The sequence below is a fragment of the Saccopteryx leptura genome, chromosome 9 (assembly GCF_036850995.1).
Source record: "Saccopteryx leptura isolate mSacLep1 chromosome 9, mSacLep1_pri_phased_curated, whole genome shotgun sequence".
Lineage (NCBI taxonomy): Eukaryota > Metazoa > Chordata > Mammalia > Chiroptera > Emballonuridae > Saccopteryx > Saccopteryx leptura.
In genome coordinates, this window is record NC_089511.1 from 54131077 (window position 1) to 54144819 (window position 13743).

The 13743-nt window shown below is 33.6% G+C and overlaps 1 protein-coding gene and 1 pseudogene across 1 annotated transcript in view; one reads left to right on the forward strand and one right to left on the reverse strand.

The window, feature by feature from the left end:
- Positions 1–13743, reverse strand: part of PCDH15 (protocadherin related 15) — a 1001489-nt gene that overhangs the window by 583874 nt on the left and 403872 nt on the right. The window lies entirely within an intron of this gene.
- LOC136380886 (large ribosomal subunit protein eL36-like) lies at positions 8483–8867 on the forward strand (annotated as a pseudogene).

Sequence of the window (13743 nt, forward strand, 5' to 3'; positions counted from 1 at the left end):
TGCAATTTTCATCTACCACTTGTTATATTATATATTTTATATATGTATATATATATATTTTAGTTATTCTCCCTTCATTTGACAGAAAGCTTCACAAAACCTGGGGTATTGTTTTGGTTATAGCTAAATCTCTTTACCTGGGAACTAGCTATGAGATTAAGAGAGATGACTGTATACCTAAGTTTGTTTGACCCTCAGACTTAGCTCCATAACCTGCTAACTCAGGAGTCAGAAACCTTTTTGGCTGAGAGAGCCATGAATGCCACATATTTTAAAATGTAATTCCGTGAGAGCCATACAATGACCCGTGTACATTATGCATTATCCAATTAAAATTTGGTGTTGCCCGGAGGACAGCTGTGATTGGCTCCAGCCACCTGCAACCATGAACATTAGCGGTAGGAGACGAATGGATTGTAATACATGAGAATGTTTTATATTTTAATGTTATTTTTTTTTTAAAGATTTGTCTGTGAGCCAGATGCAGCCATCAAAAGAGCCATATCTGGCTCGCGAGCCATAGGTTCCCAACCCCTGTGCTAACTGTATGATATAGATGCAAAATATCTATGATTAGTTCATTTCGTCTTTAAAAATATAGATGATAAACACTGATATGATCAAATCATTAAAAGTATTACATGAGTTTAATTTATGTTAGGCCCTTATTAACACATATTGGATGTAGATATATATATATATATATACTTTATATATATTTAATCTTTATATATATATATTTAATCCTTATAAAATTATATATTTCACTATAAAGTATGTGATTTTTAATTTTTATAAATAACTAGGTATTTCATAAAGTGGAAAACATGAAATCTATAACATATGTGCTTACAATACTGAATTTTAAATAAATTATTAAATATTTGAATTCAGGTCAATTAAAAAATATAGTAATGATTACTGGAAGCTAGGGTAAGTTCATTAAAAATGTCACATGCCACGTTTATAAGTGAGAAATATGTTGTAGAAATTATATCTAAACTGAAGCAAACATGTTTAATCTGAAGATTATATGACCAATAAAGAGGTCATTAAATTGATTTGTACATTACTGAAAAATTGTACCTAGAAAAAATAAATTGGATGTATCATCAACATATGAAGGAGGATCTAGTGAAATGCCATGTACTCTGTGTTGTAATATCTACCATATTCCAGATTTAATCATGACATAAAATGAAGGCATTAAAGTCATGTGTGTAAAATCTGTGAATGTCACAAAACTCAGAAGGCTATGAAATATATTTAATAATAAAAGATAAAGGTTAAATTATTTTAATAAGTCAGAATAACATTGCAAAAACAGGTATTGTAAAAATGATATACGTTTAAAATAATAAATTTAAATCAACTTTAAAAATACACAATTACACAAATGAATGGTTTCACACTTTAATGTAACATATAATTGTAAATTATATGAGTGAAAGATTAGTTTATATGTTAACATTGTAAATGAGTTGCTGAAAAAATAATACAAACTTAATATTCATTAATGATATCAGATGTAGAAATAAGTGGATCATAATAACCACCATATTTGTGTGAATATGATGTGAAATCTCTGCACCTTCAAGTATGTGGTAACATTTGAGGATGTTTAAGCTAAAAAACACAATATTTGCTAGACATCTGAGTGATTGTGAGATGATCTATCATCTTTTAGTTCATTCATTTTAGTACCAGAAAGCTGAAATAAGAACAATGAATAAAAAAAATATTACATAGCATATGCTTTCAATAAATAGAGGTTTTTCTATTAATTCAAAATGGTACAGAATAGAATGGACTATCCTATAAGGAAAACCCTATCCTTAAAAATCTGCAAACTTGAGGAAAAGAAAATTATTTAACACAACTAGGTAGGTCTTAGAAATTTTCTGGAAATAATTCTAATTAAATGATGTCCATCTTCATAACCAATTTTAAATGTTTGCTTTAATGGTCATTTAAGAAAAGTCCTGCATATTTCAATTGTAACGTAAAAAATAATAAATACCTGTACTATTAGCCCTTGGCATACCTTCCAGAAGACAATTAGTTGAATCATGTTCTTCTAAGGTTATTTGTCTTCTAAATATTGCAAGAGAGACCTATAAAACCATTTCATCTCAACCTGTTTCTATATTGAGTGGAAGCGCCAGGACAGCAAGGTCACAGTCTGTGCAAGTAGAGGATCAAATGCATGATGCACTGAGCCCACTTAGTCCTGCTAAGTGCCCATAAATTAGAGATGCTCAGGTCATCTGGAACTCTTGTCACCCTCAGTTTTAGCTCCCTATGCAACTGTTAGTAGTATGGGTAGAACTTAGCTTGCAATAAATTTCAACCATAATGGATAATGTTGAAGGCAAGAATTCCCTGTAGCTAATATATAACACACATTGTAATCTCACCTTGGAATAGATTCTATTCTGCTGTTTAAAAAGTGTATAAATATATCAAGTGCAGTTTCACTAAGTCGATTAGTGAGAGTTTAGAAGGTTCAAAATGCTTAGAAGGTCTTAGAGAAAGTTTGGTTTATCTTTCATAACTAGTGAAAAAAATTACTCATAGCAATTTTTTTTCTCTAATTCTCTCAAATTGCTTCATTCATTAAACAGAAACAGACGTGGGATAAAAGGGACCAGAGAGAAAGCGAACAGAGAGAAAGAGAATGATAGAATGGGATAATCCTGGAGGGAAGGGGGGGAAGGAGTTGTGGGGAAGGAGGCAAGGGGGATGCTCAGGGGATCATGGGGGAGGGGCGAATGCATTTGGAGGGACACTAGAGTCTAAGTGAACACAATAAATGAACATCAATAAAAGAGAGATCATGAAAAAAACAAAAGAAAAGTGCGTATAATTTTGAGATTATTTTAAAATAAATCAATATATTCTTAGGCATTTGAACTATTCTCACCAATTCAAAATGAATATTTAACATAATATTCTGAATGTATATTTGTGTATTTTCATGTTTGTGTACATGAGTGTATAGGTTTTGGTATGCATAGATAAAGTACAGGGATGAAATGTACCTGCAGGTTATAGGTGCTATCTTTGAAGGGTAAGGTTGATGTAAAAAGTATAGAAATAAAATAGCCCCAAAAAATGTATGAATTTTTTAATTTGAAGTGACAAAAATAGAAAATTATATAGTGAGTTTTTGAGAGACTTTCTAGTCACTTAGTATTCAACATGCATAGTGAAATTTTATAGTGAATGTATTGATGTTATGGTATTGATTAGAGTACACATCTTCACTCTAAAGGGACCTAACTTTTCCAGTAACCATGTTAATTTGAAGGGCTAAATAATTTAAGAAAAAATAAATTTTTGCAAATTGATTTTATTTTGTATAATGCAAAGGCAAAATTTATGCAGTCCTCAGAGGAATAAAATATTTTTGCCCAGATTTTTCTTTCTATAGGCTTATTACCTTTACAGAACAAAAAATCTTTATCATTTTACAAATAAACTGGAAGACAGCAAAAGGAAATAAAGCACAGTGTGTTATAGAAATGATTTTTAAATAATGAAACAAACTTTAAAAGAAATGGCTGATCATAGATGTGAGTGTCCTTCACAAATCAAACTTTCACAATAAACAGTGTAGCCATGGCTATGAACATATAATTAGGTATATGTAATATTTAGATAAATTTGTATATTTCTTACATTTAGAAAGGACATTCTGTTTATTTAATTGTACTTACATGTAAAGTTCAATTTGGGTTCATATTAATATGTTTGTAGTCCTGTACACTAAGCAAATCCTATAACACTGATATGAGATGAACATAAATAACTATAATACAAGTCAATAAAAAAAGACTTTTGAAGGCTTCAGAATTTAGAGAATAAATGATCTACCAGTTTTGTCATTTAGAAATATTTAATGTAGAGAGTAGCATTTAAGATATGTATTGGTAATAAATAACATTCAATTGATGGCAAAGGAGAAAGGTAATTTTAAAGTTAGATTATAAAGAGTATCAGAGAAGGAATAATAAGAAAAAAAATGACAGTATTTAGGGAATGACATTTAGTTTAGTTTTTCTATATTAGAGTCTATATGCTTCCAAATAAAAGGAAATGAGATAGACAGATTACAGTTTGAGTCAGGAAACCTGAAAAGTCAGAAAGGCCAGTTTGCAGTGAAAAGTAATCTACTGACAATGTAAGAACCCTGTGGAGGGGCACTGAATCTAGAACAGGCTGCATCGTGAAACACAGTAAAAAGAACTATTAGGAGGTTCTCCAAAAGTATAAGTAAGAACTAAGAGGGTTTTGGGGGAGGTTATACTGATAGATGCATATGCAAGGTACCCTGTGGAAATAGAAGCATGAAACTTAGTTAAATAGTTGGCTCAGTGCTAGAGCTTTGCTCCTTGTGTGGAAGTCTCAGTTTGATTCCCAGTCAGGGCACACAGGTGAAGTGACCATCTGCTTCTGCACCCCACCCTCTCCCTCTTCTGTTTCTCTCTCTCTTTCCCTCCCACAGGTATGGCTAGATTGGTTCAAGTAAGTTGGTCTCAGGCACTGAGGATGGCTCCATGGCCTCCCTCAGGTGCTAAAATAGCTCAGTTGTCAAGCAACAGAGTTAGCCCCAGATGGGCAGAGTATAGAGGGCTTGCAGGGTAGATCCGCACTGGAGAGCTAGCAGCTGTCTGTCTCACTGCCTTCCTGTCTCCCACTTAATAAAAAAATATATATATTTGGAATTGTCATAAACACAATTTTCTCTATTCAAAGTTTTTAAACATCTGCTCAAAGTTTTGACATAAGTATAATAGGATTGTGTAAAAATAATATTTTTCTATTATTTTAATAATTGATGTTATCCTAACCATTATTATTTTATGCCTAATAGTAATTAAAGAATATTAGTCAAGTAAGACAATAATTTAACATTTCAAAAATCTTATGTGATGATCCTTCATTATTGAGACTTAATTTTCATGCCAGATGGCAATTTTTGGTTGTTTTATCATCTGTGACTCATTTCTTTTTCTCTCTTTTTTTTTTAAGCCAATTTATGTAACTGTAGTGAAAAAAAATAAATGTAGGAAATATAAAGAATGAGAGCAGTCAGAGCAAGACTTATGGACTGAACTTGAAAATTGTCAACATCTCATAAAAATTGTCACAAGGTCCCACGAAAGTTTTTTAATTAATTACAAGTATTTTTTTGGGGGGGGTTATCTGTTTATTTTAGTCCTCAGAAAATTTCAAAAAGATCATTAGTTATTAGCTTAATATTTTTTTTACATTTAATCTTAAAAATATTTGTTAGTTACATCAAATTTTTCTTTTAATTCTATGCACCATAATTGTTCAAATATTTGCATTAAGAGAAGGTTTATGGCCTTGGTGAACAAAGTGTGAAAAACATGATTTGGAATGCCTAACCTTAAATAACACATAACTGTAGCTGAAAGGGCCAGGATCTACCATTGCTTAACATGTGACCTCACTCTCACTCCCCTATCATTGATTTAGGCCAGTGAATATATAGATGCTTTTGCCCACTAATGAAAACACAAAAATATAAACAAAATATTTAAAATAAACAGTGACTGAGGTCAATCTGCATTGCACTGAAGCACATAAGGAGCTAGGCAGCGGGTTGCGACCCACAGGTTGAGAACCATTGAGCTAAGGTGAAGCATACACATTAATAAGAGCCAAAGCCAAGTACAAACTAAAGAAAGCAAAATTATTTGTACAAATAAATCTAATCTAAAAATACACCAGTTAACAAAGAGAAAGGCGAGATTCCAGGCTATATGGTCCACGACCAGCCAGTTTTCCTCTGTCTCATGTAAATTTACAGTTTTGCCCAAATCAAATTATTTTTCATGTGTATGGTATTGATATTTTAAGTACTCTCTACCCATTGACTTGAGTTTTCTGATATATTTACCACCAGACTTGTATAATTTTACAATAAAAAGAAACCATAATTTCTAGTTGTAATTAAATTTGGATGAAAAGTAATGATTTACCATACTACTTTTCCAGCAGCAATGGTCTATACTTCACATATAACAGATGGGCACTGGGTTAAGAATTTTCAGTATAAAAGCCTTACCACCTTGACTTAAAAGAAAAAAAAAACTAAAATCACTGGTAACAGAAAGATAAACTTACAACAATTCAAAAAATGGTAATATAAGACATAGTGAACTGCACTGAATAAGAGGTTAAAATAAGACTTATGTTTTTCAGTTCATATGAATATTATATTCTATTATGAAAAATATGGTAGTCATTTAAGATACAAAGATGAAGATGGTAGGCATTTAAGATATAAAGATTAAGACTACAGCAACTTTCTCTAGTGAGATGTGATAAAAAAGTTCATATGTGGTAAATGATAATACCTTCTCTTAGGTCTGAAGCTGTAGTACATGTATCCAATGGAATACTATGTGGCCATAAAAAAAAGAAAGAAAGCTTATCTTTTGAGACAGCATGGATAGACTCTGATATTATTATACTAAGTGATATAAAGCAGTCAGGGAAAGACATTCCTCATTTATATGTGGAATGTAATGAACAAAATAAACTGATGGACAAAATAGAAACAGAATCATAGACACATGAGACAGACTGACAGCTATCAGAAGGAAGGGAGCCTGGGAGACTGGGTGAAAGAAGGTAAAGGGATTAACCAAAAAAAATATATATATATATACACACACACACATACACATACATATAAATACATACATATATATCATATGTATATATGTATTATACATATATAAATAAGTATGCATACATATATACATATATAAATATAGATATAGATAATATAGATATAAATGATATATAGATATAGATATAGCTAGATATAGATAAAGGCACATAAACCCAGAAAACAGTGTGGTAACAGATGGAGAGAAAGGGAGGTGGGGGCTAAGGAGGTAGGCAAAGGGGGAAAATGGGGACAAATAGAGACTTTTCTTTGGGTGATTGCTCTACGATGCAGAGTGCAGATGTCTTATTGAGTTGTACACTAGAAGCCTACATGATTTTGCCAACCAATGTCACCCCAATAAATTCAATATAAAATTTTAAAAAGTAAAGACATACTAGGCCCTGGTTGGTTAGCTCAGTGGATAGAGCGTCAACCTGGCACATGGACATTCCAGGTTCAATTCCTAGTCAGGGCACATAAAAGAAGCCATCATCTGCTTCTCTTCCTTTCCCTCTCCCCCTTCTTTCCCCCTTCCCCTACTACAGCCAATGGCTCCATTTCAGCTTCGGCTGGATGCTGAGGATAACTTGGTTGGACCCTGTGCATCAGCCTCAGGCTCTAAAAATAGCTTGATTATTTCAGCATGGGCTCCAGACATGGGTTGCTGGGTGAATCCCAGTTGAGGCGCATGCAGGAGTCTATCCCACTATCTCTCCTCCTCTCACTTAAAAAAAAGAAAATAAAAGAAATACTAATTATGAGATATATGATTCTCTAACCATTTGAAAACAAACAAACAAAAGAAAGTACAGCAGTAGTAAGATTATTTATCTAAGGCAAGATCTGTAACCTCACTCTACATAATATTAGTAGTGAGTGAAACCCTTTAAATTGATTGAAAATAATTTATTCGTGACCAAGTAAACGTTTCCCTGAGAAATTAGTCTGTAGATTTGATCAGAATCCAGACTAAGTGCTCCACCTCCCAATGATGAAGACTTACTGAAAAATCCGTAAGTCAAAAAGTATATTTTAGCCTATTACCATTCTCTCCTGACTCTTGGAAATTTAATACTAGTGAAATATTCCTTAAAGACGATATTTATTCCTGATAGAAAGATTTAGTAGTTTCTTTACTTCAGATCATCTTTTTTCCCCTTTTATGGTTGCTTTTTAACTTGATGGCCTCTGTACCAGTTAGCAAGGTTAAACTACACTAATTTACTCTTCTTAAACATTTTTCTTCTTCTACACTACTTCTACACTATAGCTTTACTTCTTTTTCTTCTGTATGACTTTGCATTATTTTTACACTTACACTTCTAACTCTTGCTTAAATTCAATTTACACATTTATCCAAGTTGAAATTCTTGACATCAAAACCAAGTACTTGACAACCTGGCTTTCACATTAATAAGCTGTGTGAACTTCATTTATACTTTCTAGAGTCAACTTTCTTCTTGTAAACACTGAGTACACTAGAGCAATGGGCCAGTAAAATATGTAACAATAACAAGAACAGCAACAATAAAATATAAAAACAACAAACATAAACATGTTCCCATGTTATGTCGTGTGTCTGTTTCAAGTTTTGTAAGTCCTACAACCAAGTGAAATTACCTGTGTAAGATGATAGTATTAAATCTTGGGCATGACTTTATTTAACTATATAGGCTTATATTCTCATATTACTAAGGTGTAGAGCAGGGGTCGGGAAGCTTTTTGGCTGAGAGAGCCATGAACGTCACATATTTTAAAATGTAATTCCGCCACAGCAGCTATTGAGAACGAGCAGCCATGGCTTTGTGCTACCTCATGGCCGTGGGCCTCAATAAGGGCCACAAGGTGACCAAGAATGTGAGCAAGCCGAGGCACAGCCGTTGCCGAATGCGCCTAACCAAGCACACCAAGTTTGTGCGGGACATGATCCGAGAAGTGTGTGGCTTTGCTCCCTATGAGCGGCGTGCCACGGAGCTACTCAAGGTCTCCAAGGACAAGAGAGCCCTGAAATTTATCAAGAAGGGTAGGGATAAACATCCGTGCCAGGAGGAAGCGAGAGGAGCTGAGCAACATCCTTGCAGCCATGAGGAAGGCAGCAGTCAAGAAGAACTGAGCCCCATCTCTGGATATAATAAATTCTGTTCAGGAAAAAAACAAATGTAACTTCGTGAGGGCCATACAACAACCCATGTATGTTACGCATTATCCAATAAAAATTTGTTGTTGTCCTGGAGGACAGCTGTAATTGGCTCCAGCCACCCGCAACCATGAACATGAGTGGTAGGAAATGAATGCATTGTAAATATAATACATGTTTTATATTTTTAACATTATTTTTTTTTATTAAAGATTTGTCTGCGAGCCAGATGCAGCCATCAAAAGAGCAACATCTGGCTCGCGAGCCATAGGATTCCAACCCCTGATGTACAGCATTCTCTACACAATGTCTTTCAATTATTTCAATAAGTTTATTTCGATAAATATAGTGAAAGTAAATGAACATTTTGTTAAATTTACAGATTTTCCTCTGCATTTTAAATGGAAAGGAAGTTATTTTTCATTATTTTTTTAAAGAACCAGCCTGATTCTTCTTTCAATGATACCTGTGTATATTTTTGCAATTATTACTTTAAGGTCAAATTAATTTTAAATGTACTCCTATGATACTATTTCACTTTAGCCAAAGGCCAATAAACAATGTCCCTATCAGAAATAAAAAATATATATATATTCAGAATACACACTTATCTTGAAAATTATGTATAATTTTTGGTAAGTAATTATTTTTTTTAATTTTATTTATTTTTTACAGAGACAGAGAGTGAGTCAGACAGAGGGACAGACAGGGACAGACAGACAGGAATGGAGAGAGATGAGAAGCATCAATCATTAGTTTTTCATTGCACGTTGCAACACCTTAGTTGTTCATTGATTGCTTTCTCACATGTGCCTTGACCGCGGGCCTTCAGCAGACCAAGTAACCCCCCACTGGGGCCAGTGGCCTTGGGCTCAAGCTGGTGGACCTTTTTTGCTCAAACCAGATGAGCCCGTGCTCAAGCTGGCGACCCCGGGATCTCGAACCTGGGTCCTCTGCATTCCAATCCGACACTCTATCCACTGCGCCACCGCCTGGTCAGGCAGTAAGTAATTAAATTTTAAACACTGTTATGTGTTGTATAGATAGAAGATTGTTTATTTATATAGAGGGATATCTTTGTCTTTACTCCTAATTCAAACCTAGAACTTATACTTTAAAAAAAAAAATTTATTTATTTATTTAGACAATTAAATTTAACAGGGTGACATTGGTAAATCAGAGTACATAGATTTGGAGAAAACATCTGTACATCATTTAGACAGTCAATTATGTTTTATGCCCATCACCCAAATTCAAATCATCTCCTATCACCCTATATTTTGTTTCTCTTTAAGCCCTTCCCCTGACCCTCACCCTCTCTCTCTCTCCTCTCTTCCTCTCACCCTGGTAACCACTGTACTTTTATCTAGGTGCATGAGTCTCAATTATGTGTCCCACCTATGTATGAAATTATACAGTTCTTGGCTTTTTCTGATTAACTTATTCACTCTGTATCATGTTATCAATTTCCATTATGTTGTCATAAATGATACTATGTCATCATTTCTCATGGCTGAGTAATATTCCATTGTATATATGTACCACTTCTTCTTTATCCAATCCTCTACTGCAGGGCATTTTGGTTGTTTTCATGTCTTGGCCACTGTGAGCAATGCTGCAATGAACATGGGGCTACAAGTGTCCTTCCGTACCCAGGTTTTCAAGTTCTGTGGGTATATACCCAGTAGAGTGTCATAAGGTAGTTCTATTCCTAATTTTTTGAGCAAACCATATATTTTCTTCCATAATGGTTGTACTAATTTACATTCCCAACAACCGTGAATGAGGGTTCCTTTTTCTCCACATTCTCTCCAGCACTTATTTTTACCTGTCTTCTTGATAATAGCTAATCTAACAGGTGTGAGGTGGTATCTCATTGTAGTTTTGATTTGCATTTCTCTAATAGCTAATGAAGATGAGCATTTTTTCATACTTCTGTTGGCCACTTGTATTTCTTCTTGGGAGAAGTGTCTGTTCATGTCCTTTTGTCATTTTTTTATTAGATTGTTTATTGCTGAGTTTTGTGAGTTCTTTATATATTTTTGATATTAGCCCCTTATCTGAGCTACTGTATGAAAATGTTATCTCCCATTTAGTTGCCTATTTGTTTTTTTAACAGTTTCTTTTGCTGTGTAGAAGTTTCTTATTTTGATGTAGTCCCATTCAGTTATTTTTGCCTTTGATTCCCTTGCCTTGGGGTCAAATTTATAAAATATTCTCTACTGCCAAGGTCCATGAGTTTAGTACCTATGTTTTCTTCTATGTAATTTATAGAACTGGTACTTTTAATATAAGAATAGGTTCCAAAAAGAAAGCAATTTATTAGTGAGCCAGTAAATTATCATAATCAGCTATAAGATGGTTTTAAAAAAGGATACAACATATAAAATGACAGTGTTCTCAAATGTATAAATATTCTATGATTTCTCTAACATGTTATAAAATTCATAAGACTTGAAGTGATGTCAGAGAAATGGCATTGTAAGAAGTGATACCGATAAATCTCCCTAAAATTTCAACAAGATCTTCAACCAGAGACAGAAAAATCTATTCTTAGAACCTCCAGAAGTCCCACACTGAATACAAAGTACTATCAACAAAACCACCCTCAGATGCCATTAAGGAAAAGGAAATAGAATATCATGGATACAAAAGACAGAGAGATAGCACAGATAGATGTGGAAAAATCTATGGAGAAAAAATTTAATATATTGAAAACCTTGGAGCTAAATGACAGAGAATTTAAAATAGAAATCCTAAAAATACTCAGAGATATACAAGAAAACACAGAAAGGCAATTTAGGGAGCTCAGAAAACAACTCAATAAACACAAAGAATATATTACCAAGGAAATTGAAACTACAAAAACAAATCAAACAGAGATGAAAAACTCAGTTCACAAGCTGAAAAACGAGGTAACAAGCTTAGCTAAAAGAACAGGCCAGATAGAAGGTAGGATTAGTGAAAAAGAAGACAAGCAATTTGAGGCACAACAGAGAGAAGTAGAAAGAGACTCAAAAATTAAAAAAAAATGAGATAGCCCTACAGGAATTATCTGACTCCATCAAAAAGAATAACATAAGAATAATAGGTATATCAGAGGGAGAAGAGAGAGAAAATGGAATGGAGAACATACTCAAACAAATAATAGATGAGAACTTCCCAAGCCTGTGGAAAGAACTAAAGCCTCAAATTCAAGAAGCAAACAGAACACCGAGTTTTCTTAACCCCAACAAACCTACTCCAAGGCACATCATAATGAAATTGGCAGAAACCAACGACAAAGAAAAATTTCTTAAGGCAGCCAAGGAAAAGAAGAATACAACATATAAAGGAAGGCCTATTAGATTATCATCAGATTTCTCAACAGAAACTCTATAAGCTAGAAGAGAGTGGACCCTAATATTTAAAGTCCTGAAGGAGAGGAACTTTCAGCCAAGAATACTATATCCATCAAAGCTATCTCTCAAATACGAAGGAGAAATAAAAACATTCACAGATACAGAAAAGAGGAGGGAATTTATCATCAGAAAACTCCCTCTCCAGGAATTAATAAAGGGGGTTTTCCAACCAGATACAAAGAACAAAGCAAAACAAAACCACAAGTTAAAGCTCCACCAAGAACACAATAAAACCAAATTTAAACTGTAAAAACAAAGGGAGGGGGGAGTATGGAGATTGACAGTAGTAAAGATCAATGAAGTGCAGAAGTACTCACAAGATAGTGTACTACAATGAACAGGGTAGGAACCCTTTTCATTACTTAATGGTAACCACCATTGAAAAAACCACCACAGAAGCACATGATTTAAAAAAGATAGCAACAGAGGAAAGAAGTATGGAATACAACCAAACAAAAACAAAGGATAGAAAAACAAAATAGAAGAATCAAACAAGATACAAAACTAACAGAAAGGAATGTATAAAATGGTAATAGGGAACCCACAGTGTCAATAATTACACTAAATGTAAACAGATTAAACTCACCAATAAAACGGCACAGAGTAGCAGAATGGATTAAAAAAGAAAATGCAACTGTATGCTGCCTACAAGAAATTCATCTAAGCAACAATGATAAAAACAAATTCAAAGTGAAAGGCTGGAAAACAATACTCCAAGCAAATAACATAAAAAAAAAAGAAAGCAGGCATAGCAATACTCATATCTGATAAATCCGACTACAAGACAGCAAAAGTACTCAGAGACAAAAATGGTCATTTCATAATGATTAAGGGGATGCTGAATCAAGAAGATATAACAATTCTTAATATATATGCACCAAACCAAGGAGCACCAAAATATATAAGACAGATACTTATTGATCTAAAAACAAAAACTGACAAAAATACAATCATACTTGTAAAACTCAATACACCGCTGTCGGCTCTAGATTGGTCATCCAAACAGACAGTCAATAAAGATCTATTGGCCTTAAACAAAACACTAGAGCAATTCGATATGATAGACATCTATAGGACATTTCATCCCAAAGTGACAGAGTATATATTTTTCTCCAGTGTACATGGATCATTCTCAAGAATTGACCATATATTGGGCCACAAAAATATCATCAGCAAATTCAGAAAAATCAAAGCTGTACCAAGCATATTTTCTGATCATAAAGCCTTGAAACTAGAATTCAACAGCAAAAAAGAGGAAAAAGACCCACAAAACTGTGGAAACTAAACAACATACTTTTAAAAAATGAATGGGTCAAAGAAGAAATAAGCACAGAGATCAAAAGATATATAAAAACAAATGAAAATGACAATCTGACATATCAGAATCTATTGGATGCAGCAAAAGCAGTGATAAGAGGGAAGTTCATATCATTTCAGGCTTATATGAACAAACAAGAGAGAGCCCAAGTTTACCACTTAACTTCACACCTTAAGGA